Genomic DNA, 9,678 nt, shown 5'->3' with positions numbered 1-9,678 from the left:
GAACCAAACAGACCCTAAAACTCTTCCCACTTCCTCTTCTTCTCATGAGACTCACCATGGAGCATCAAGAAATTCATCCTCACTTCATTTGATTCACAATCTTGCATGATTACTTCTAAAAAATAAAAATAAATCAGCAACCTCTCTCCCTACTCTCCTTACCCTCCACGCAGCAGCAGCAACAACAACAACAATTGCCTTCAACCCATTTTCTTCTCAACCTCAAATTAATCCCAAATCTACCATGCAATTCACTTCTTAGGTTCCTAAGCTCAAGTGGAACAAGGTAAGGTCTTCTATTTTTCACCTCCTTCATCCCAATCTCACGCAAATCTCTCAACCCTAAGCCCCAATTTCTTTAATAATTCAATAAATTGATTTGAATGCATGTTTTCCCTTGTCAAAACCAGTGGGTTTGGTGGAAGAGTAGTATTGTTGCAAGAGAAGGTCAGAAGCAAGGATTAGAGAGCTATTAATGGGTCGGAGGAGTTGGAAGAGCTCATAGCTAGCTTTTAAGTTTCTTGGGTGTTATTGGCACTTTAAGGTAAGTAAATTCTGCACTTTTTCGTCTGGACCTGTCTTCAGTAATCGAGTCATATCTGATAAACCGTAATTCCGATTGAAATTCCGTTTGTTTCTATGGATAGCTAACTCAAATACGGTCGTTGTGGTACTGGTTGCATAATTTTTCGACTGAGCGATGAGGTCGATAGACATTTTTGAAGTTGGAAGTCAGTAGCAGAGTTTGTGCAGAAAATCTGGTTTTTTGGTGTTTTATGGACTACGGATTTGCATTTTGAGCGGCACTAACGGATGATTATAAGCATGCGAAACAGTTTGGAATCGCTATCAAACTCAGGTGGGTTCCTTTAGGTATTAGCAATACATTATTTAATTGGCCATTAAGTAGAGCCATTAGTATTTAAGTCATAGATACATTACTTTGGAGTATTAGCATTCCCATTGTACTCCTAATGTCCATCAAACCTTATTGATGGGCATGAATTATACATAAATAAGCTAACCCTTCCCCATTGCTTATTATGTGAATTTTAGATTAGGTGTTTTGTGATGATGCTTAAACCCAAAGCTCATTAATGCGGTAAAATTATGTTTAAGAGCATGTAAGTTGTGTCAATGATGAATCGGACTGTAGGTGTTGATTTTACAACTGACTGGATCCGTTCACGAGTCATGTTTCCGAGTTTGACTTGAAAATGAATTCTTACTACTTTTATTACTGAACAAACACTCGTTTTTAAGTTCCTATTGGTCATTAAATTATTTTACATAATGTTTGCAATTCTTAAATGTAATCTTATCTTGATCGAAACACCTAGGAATTATTGAATCAATACTTAATAAAGGGGCTGATTAGTTAGTTAGCAATGAGTTCCCCAATGATTACGAACCATGAGCCATAGGTGAAATCATACAAGAACATAGTGTTATTTAAGTAATGATTAAGTTCCCTTGGATCGGGATATGCACGGGTAGGATAACAACTCATGATTAGGTGATTAGGTGATTCCTGTACATTATTAGGAATCCATTAAGTTAAGATTATTAGAATTAAATCAGTTGATTTTATGGAATTGATTATGGGCCTTGTGCCATATTTCGGAATGAAATGTTTCAGTGGCCTTTGTACCACATTTATGAATAAAATGTTAAGTTGTGATCCTGGTGATACCGGAGACTACCTGATATAGGAGTTGGATAATCTGGTTGGATTCCTAGAGGGAATTCCACATGACGATAAGACGAGTCAAGGAGTCGTGTCCTAGCCCTCGATAGGGAATTTGACCGACTAGATAGACCTCCTGAGCCTAACTCACCTCATGTTGTCTATGTAAAATGAGCCAAGATAATAATTGTTTGTTACACCTTTATGTATGTTTATGCTATTCTTTAATGAATATGAATTATAAATGATCAACTGATGAATTATCAAAATTATGCATTAAGGTTTAAGACAAGAATAGAAACTATTAGTTTCTATTACCCGGTGTAGTCACCAGTAGTTGGGTAGTAGGAGCTCACTGAGGCTTAGTAGTCTCAACCCACTCCATTTATCTTTTTTTTCAGATAGTCAGGTTTACTAGAGCAAGGACCAGGTGGGAACTGTTGGTCGAGACTGAGATTGGATTACCCGATGAGAAGAATTGTCTTCTTCCTTGTTTTTGTATTAATATGTTGTTTCCATTAGTTTCCTTCCGCTGTGAATTTTTATAATTAGAAGTCATTCTGTAATTTAATGTACTCGGATTCAATTATGTATATTCCGACTAAATATTCTAGACATTTTAGTTGGGGTGTTATAATTGGTATCAGAGCAGGTCGATCCAGTATTGGACCTTGCCATGAGTCATTAAGGTTCAATCCAAAGAAGTACGGACCCTTTGGAGTCTGGACTGTTTACGCTGAAATCATCGCGTGCTGAGCCCAATCAACTCAGTATCGTGTATGGTAGGCAGGGTATTACGGTTGAGAACCGAAGTGGACCAAGGTGGTCAAGTAGTAAGAGCGCAGTAGAAGCACGAATTCAGAGGCAGTTGTGAATGAAGATCCTTTGAACCGGATATTGGAACTGGAGTAGTCGACGCCACAGGAGTAAGTAGTGTAACACCAACAAGTGGTGCAAAGAATTCGGAAGAAGTACGTGGTAGCAGTAGTAAGAGGTATGTTAAAAGGTGCAAGAGATTGATGCGCTCGAATGTTGGGAGCGGGCGTAACTATTTAGAGGATCTTGATAAAAAGGAAAACCCAGTATTTGAATAAGCGTTGACCGAAATAGAATCGAAATGGAGTATAGAAGTAGGACCCTCGAATGAAGATAGTAAGTCTGAATTGTGCAATGAGACAGATGATGGACTTGGGAGACTGGGCACAGTTTAATTGAAATGTGTAGTATGCAAGTAGTAACTAACCGACACATTAGTGTTGTGTGAATCTTTCGGAACCTAGAATTAACCTTCTGTCCTTGTGAACCTTTATCAGTAACATGTCGATCCAAGTATGACCTAATAGTCAGTTAGCCACAACTTTTCCTAAAATTGTTAATCTTCGGTGCAGTCCAGAAATTCATTTTAGTGTCAACAGACCCATTAACTACCTCTATTGGAGAATTCAAACTAGACCACATATATCCCATTGTTTTTCTAAAGTAAGTCTATCGTACTATTCATTTAGAATGAGTTACACCAGATGTCCTCGAGGAGAAAATTTCAGCCTCTCAGCCCGTAACCAGTAATCTTACCAGACCACTAGAAGTCAAGCCTTACCCAGTATAACAATTAGAATTTCGTCTTAATGATACCAGTCATTCAAGTAGGTCTGTTAAGTGTCGTTACTCAATTAACCTTAAAATTAGAAACTCAATTTTATATTAGTCTTAATAAGTCAAAAAAAAAAAAAAAAAAAAACCCTTAGGTGTTCAAACCTTACAGCCAATACCCATCAGAGTCAGTTACACATCCTTGTAAGAGCTTGTCAGCGAAATTTCAAATTAGAATCAAGTTTTTCGTAACTTAAGAGAATTGCCGATAGAAAGAATTTGTGGAGTATGAGCTTGAAATCAGTAGGAAGTAGACCCTAACGTTTATAGTAGACAGTAATGACTAGAACCGATACGGTGGACGTGACGAAATATATTTCGAAATAAGATACGGGGAAGTATGTAAGCTGGTACTAGATTGGTAGTTCAATGATAGTTAAGTCGAGACGACAAAACCCCTGACTCTAAGCAGAGAGTGGAATGAAATCTTAAGCGTGCAGTGTCAATTAGAATTGTGTGGCGTGTAAACCTTAGAGAACAAGTTGCCATCCAACCATGGGAACACTAACCGGGTATAATTCGTTGAATTGAGCAATGCATGATTCGATATCAGCAAGCCGTAGAAAATCATAAATGTGCGTGATCTCCAATTTGTCTGATTATGCCTCAGATAAATAATTTCTTTTTATGCCTTAATGCCTATCAGCAATGTTCGACAAATAAATTCAAATAAAATGAGAACCTCCCTATTTTCTCGTTATTTATCAGTCAAACGAACGTTTAGCGTATTATTTTCAAGATCTCTGCCCAAAATATCTTTAGCCTTTCCGTTACATTATTAATGATCAATCCAGATCAGCAAAAGTTCAATTACTCTAAAAGGACACGAGTAAATCCAGTTTAAGTGCCCACTTGTCCTGTAATTCTTGTTACCCTGTTAATCAGTATCATTAAACCCTCTAGATACAAATGACTCAGTTCAGTGTCAGTTTCGGTAAAACACTTAGATCTTCCATGTGCTTGAAATTCGAAATTGTTTAACCAATCGATTTACTCAACCTTCCTTATAAGATCTCATCAACTAGTTTCGAATAAGATCCAAATCCTCCCGTGTTCAAGGGAATTAAGAAGAAATAATAAGGTCAATATTAATTGAAAACCCTTTTCAGTCCCATCCATAGTTATCAGAATAGACTAGTGTAAGCCTGAGAGTATTAGCCAATAAACACGAGTGTTCCTTCAGGCAACTACCAATTATTCTAGTGATTTGTTTGTTGATACCTATAAGCAATCTAGAGACAAATAACTCCATTAGTATTGCCACTAGCATTTTAAGACAACATCTTTTGTTACTCGACTGTTTGAACAGTGATCCTTCATTAGAACCTTATCAGCATGTCAGTCTAATATTTTAGTCTCATCTTAAATATCTCTGACAAAATGTCTTCAACTCCCAAATTCCAATGTCAGCAACTAGTTCGAATCAGTGTACGCTGAAATTTCTCGCTGCGTATTGAATTGTCTCCTTTTGAAAAACATCAATTGTCCTAGCTAATCTGTTATTTAACCTCATTAAGCACTCCAGAGTTAAGCGATTCAAATTAGTTCCGGTATTAGAAATTCAAGACCTTATGTGCTTAACCACCGAATTGGTAACTAGACTGTCTCAATCAATTTCTTATCAAAATCCTACCAGCTAAATTCCGCCAAGATCCAATTCTCGTTTTAGAAGAATGTCGGTAGAATTGGAAGTTAAGCAGAGTTGACTCGTGGATAACATCAGTGAATGTAGTAAGGGTTAGCGTTAGATCAATTAAGTCACCATAAGTGGAGTATGACGAGAAAGATGAAACACGGTGCCGAACGCGAAGCGGTGAAAAGACTAAAGGACATGAAACAACTAGAAAACGATATGAGTGGACGTGTAGCAAAAATATAAGGTTGCGATAAAGTGTTAATTATGCAGTGGTACGTCTGACATCACAAAGCGATGCAAGTTTTGATTTATGAGGTTGTACGACGGAAAAGGTAGTGATGTGATATGTGATAGGAAATAGAGACAATTAATGCAATATCTAGTAGACTGGTTTTTAGAAGTAAAGTACGGTAGAAGTATACGCTGGACGAGATGCAATGAGGTATAACGCATTCGGGAATTGTAGACGTTGGTTGTATGGACACAACCAGAAAGATGCATTGGTAATTAAAACCAGAGTGCGCAGCAGAATATTGGTTGAGAATGTTGAAAGATTGGCTTTTAGGCCAATAGCTCTTTAAGAGAGGAAAGTTTTATTCCAAGAAAATTGTCGTAGATGATTGTAAGATAATTGAAAAAAGTGTGACGAGTAGGTTACGCGTAAGTCCACACTTAAACTTTGGATTGTAGTAACGGAGTACCTTTGAGGGCAGGGATTGCGTTGTAAAAACAGTTTAAATGAGGAGTTTAACCTGGTGAAATAGTAAGAACAAGTGTGCATCGGTGTCGTTTTAAAGAATATAGATATAGAAAGGCTAATATAAGATGAACACGCACCTAAGAGTTGTAATGTGGACTACAGTTGGGAGTTCGAGGTCATGAATTGGATAAGTAGGGATTCAAATAGTAGCATAAACACTACTAATGCAAAGAAGAGTAATGATGGGTAATTATGGAATAACTAATTATGACCAATTAAGAGACGGAGTTAGAATCTGAACGAGTTATAGGCAATTACCCGGTGATATATGTAGTAGTTTCCGAATTTCGAGGACGAAATTCTTTTAAGGGAGGTAGATTGTAACGACCCAACTCTAATTAATAATAATAGTATTAATTAGAAACCCCAAATTGAAATAAGAATGAGGTTTATTGGATGAATCAGAAGAAATTTTTAAGGAAAAATACAAGTATGTTTGGTGTTAAGAAAAAGGGGTACAATTAGTAGTTATGACAAGCTGAGAGACAAATGTGTAAAATGATTTTTGGCTGTTTAAGTGAAATTGGAGAGAGAGAAAACAAAAAGTCAGTAAAACTCTCCCCACTTCCTCTTCTTCTCACGAGACTCAAGAAAAGAAATAAATCAGCAACCTCTCTCCCTACTCTCCTTACCCTCCACGCAGCAGCAACAACAACAACAACAATTGCCTTCAACCCATTTTCTTCTCAACCTCAAATTAATCCCAAATCTACCATGCAATTCACTTCTTAGGTTCCTAAGCTCAAGTGGAACAAGGTAAGGTCTTCTATTTTTCACCTCCTTCATCCCAATCTCACGCAAATCTCTCAACCCTAAGCCCCAATTTCTTTAATAATTCAATAAATTGATTTGAATGCATGTTTTCCCTTGTCAAAACCAGTGGGTTTGGTGGAAGAGTAGTATTGTTGCAAGAGAAGGTCAGAAGCAAGGATTAGAGAGCTATTAATGGGTCGGAGGAGTTGGAAGAGCTCATAGCTAGCTTTTAAGTTTCTTGGGTGTTATTGGCACTTTAAGGTAAGTAAATTCTGCACTTTTTCGTCTGGACCTGTCTTCAGTAATCGAGTCATATCTGATAAACCGTAATTCCGATTGAAATTCCGTTTGTTTCTATGGATAGCTAACTCAAATACGGTCGTTGTGGTACCGGTTGCATAATTTTTCGACGAGCGATGAGGTCGATAGACATTTTTGAAGTTGGAAGTCAGTAGCAGAGTTTGTGCAGAAAATCTGGTTTTTTGGTGTTTTATGGACTACGGATTTGCATTTTGAGCGGCACAAACGGATGATTATAAGCATGCGAAACAGTTTGGAATCGCTATCAAACTCAGGTGGGTTCCTTTAGGTATTAGCAATACATTATTTAATTGGCCATTAAGTAGAGCCATTAGTATTTAAGTCATAGATACATTACTTTGGAGTATTAGCATTCCCATTGTACTCCTAATGTCCATCAAACCTTATTGATGAGCATGAATTATACATAAATAAGCTAACCCTTCCCCATTGCTTATTATGTGAATTTTAGATTAGGTGTTTTGTGATGATGCTTAAACCCAAAGCTCATTAATGCGTTAAAATTATGTTTAAGAGCATGTAAGTTGTGTCAATGATGAATCGGACTGTAGGTGTTGATTTTACAACTGACTGGATCCGTTCACGAGTCATGTTTCCGAGTTTGACTTGAGAATGAATTCTTACTACTTTTATTACTGAACAAACACTCCTTTTTAAGTTCCAATTGGTCATTAAATTATTTTACATAATGTTTGCAATTCTTAAATGTAATCTTATCTTGATCGAAACACCTAGGAATTATTGAATCAATACTTAATAAAGGGGCTGATTAGTTAGTTAGCAATGAGTTCCCCAATGATTACGAACCATGAGCCATAGGTGAAATCATACAAGAACATAGTGTTATTTAAGTAATGATTAAGTTCCCTTGGATCGGGATATGCACGGGTAGGATAACAACTCATGATTAGGTGATTAGGTGATTCCTGTACATTATTAGGAATCCATTAAGTTAAGATTATTAGAATTAAATCAGTTGATTTTATGGAATTGATTATGGGCCTTGTGCCATATTTCGGAATGAAATGTTTCAGTGGCCTTTGTACCACATTTATGAATAAAATGTTAAGTTGTGATCCTGGTGATACCGGAGACTACCTGATATAGGAGTTGGATAATCTAGTTGGATTCCTAGAGGGAATTCCACATGACGATAAGACGAGTCAAGGAGTCGTGTCCTAGCCCTCGATAGGGAATTTGACCGACTAGATAGACCTCCTGAGCCTAACTCACCTCATGTTGTCTATGTAAAATGAGCCAAGATAATAATTGTTTGTTACACCTTTATGTATGTTTATGCTATTCTTTAATGAATATGAATTATAAATGATCAACCGATGAATTATCAAAATTATGCATTAAGGTTTAAGACAAGAATAGAAACTATTAGTTTCAATTACCCGGTGTAGTCACCAGTAGTTGGGTAGTAGGAGCTCACTGAGGCTTAGTAGTCTCAATCCACTCCATTTATGTTTTTTTCAGATAGTCAGGTTTACTAGAGCAAGGACCAGGTGGGAACTGTTGGTCGAGACTGAGCTTGGATTACCCGATGAGAAGAATTGTCTTCTTCCTTGTTTTTGTATTAATATGTTGTTTCCATTAGTTTCCTTCCGCTGTGAATTTTTATAATTAGAAGTCATTTTGTAATTTAATGTACTCGGATTCAATTATGTATATTCCGACTAAATATTCTAGACATTTTAGTTGGGGTGTTATAAATTTTATTATATTTATTGTACCGTAAAAATATCCAAAGTAATGTTTTATATTGGATTTAATCATTTATTATATTTTATTTGCAGATGTATAGAAAGACTATGAAAGGAATGAATTAATACCAAGTTGGTTGCGATAGAACTTGACGGGATCAATGATATTCTTTTCTTAGATTGGATTAAACTAGAATAATTTAAAATATGAATTTTTGTGTTTTACTTGAAATAAGATTCATGGGAAAAAGAATTTACAAACACATTTTTACCCGTGATTTGAGTCATTTTTTTCAAAGAATTTTGTACACCTGGCATGTCCAAAAGGTTTTTCTTCTCATATGGCTTTGACAATTAATTCACATAATTCACATGAGAAACCAAAAATTCAAATTCTACATAGACAATTGATGATTTATAGGTGTACCATTAATACTAATAATATGCAAAATTGGACGTTATTAAAAACATTCTATAATGAAATAGGCGATGCAACATTCTATTAATAGTTGTGCAAACATTAATTTTATTATATTTATTGTACCGTAAAAATATTCAAAGCAATGTTTTATATTGGATTTAATCATTTATTATATTTTGTTTGCAGATGTATAGAAAGACTATGAAAGGAATGAATTAATACCAAGTTGGTTGCGATAGAACTTGACGGGATCAATGATATTCTTTTCTTAGAGTGGATTAAATTTATTTGATTAGGTTAAAATTATTTTCTGTATTAATTTTTTATTTATTTAGAGAAGACCAATAATTTGTACCAAAAAAGAAAAAGAAAAAGAGAAGACCAATAATAAAGAGGAGGAAGAGAATCGTTCAAAAAAAAAAGAGGAGGAAAATAGTACAATTATTTTAAGACATTTATACGGGATTTTAAGACATTCTCCTATTTTTTTTAATTAATTTTCCTATTTTTTTTTATCTATTTTATTTGTTATATTTTTTATCGTGGTTGTATACTTTTATTTTAAGACATTTGTACGGGATTTTATACTTTTACTCATATATTAATACATAGACCTATTTTTATGTGGCCTGTGTTCTTTTTATTTTGTTATTTATATATGATTTGTTTTTTTATTTATGTGAGAATTTTGCACATGTATTATTTGGGGATATATATGCACATGGCGGTCGAACTATTAAT

General features: G+C 35.4%; 1 long non-coding RNA gene across 3 annotated transcripts; it reads left to right on the top strand.

Annotated features, from left to right (window-relative positions):
• On the top strand, positions 1 to 8,712 carry LOC123888168. Of its 3 annotated transcripts, none has more exons than XR_006801996.1 (7): positions 1 to 286; positions 411 to 544; positions 648 to 859; positions 2,089 to 6,489; positions 6,614 to 6,747; positions 6,851 to 7,061; positions 8,290 to 8,554. It is a non-coding gene; the product is annotated as an uncharacterized LOC123888168 (long non-coding RNA). The 3 variants fall into 3 exon arrangements; XR_006801997.1 differs by lacking the exon at positions 8,290 to 8,554 and adding an exon at positions 8,610 to 8,712 and having other exon boundaries at positions 23 to 286; XR_006801998.1 differs by lacking the exon at positions 648 to 859.
• Positions 8,713 to 9,678: the final 966 nt, after the last annotated feature.

Source organism: Trifolium pratense, linkage group LG6 (genome assembly GCF_020283565.1).
Source record: "Trifolium pratense cultivar HEN17-A07 linkage group LG6, ARS_RC_1.1, whole genome shotgun sequence".
NCBI lineage: Eukaryota > Viridiplantae > Streptophyta > Magnoliopsida > Fabales > Fabaceae > Trifolium > Trifolium pratense.
Note: the sequence above shows the minus strand (reverse complement) of the source record. Positions and strands in the feature narration are given on the sequence as shown.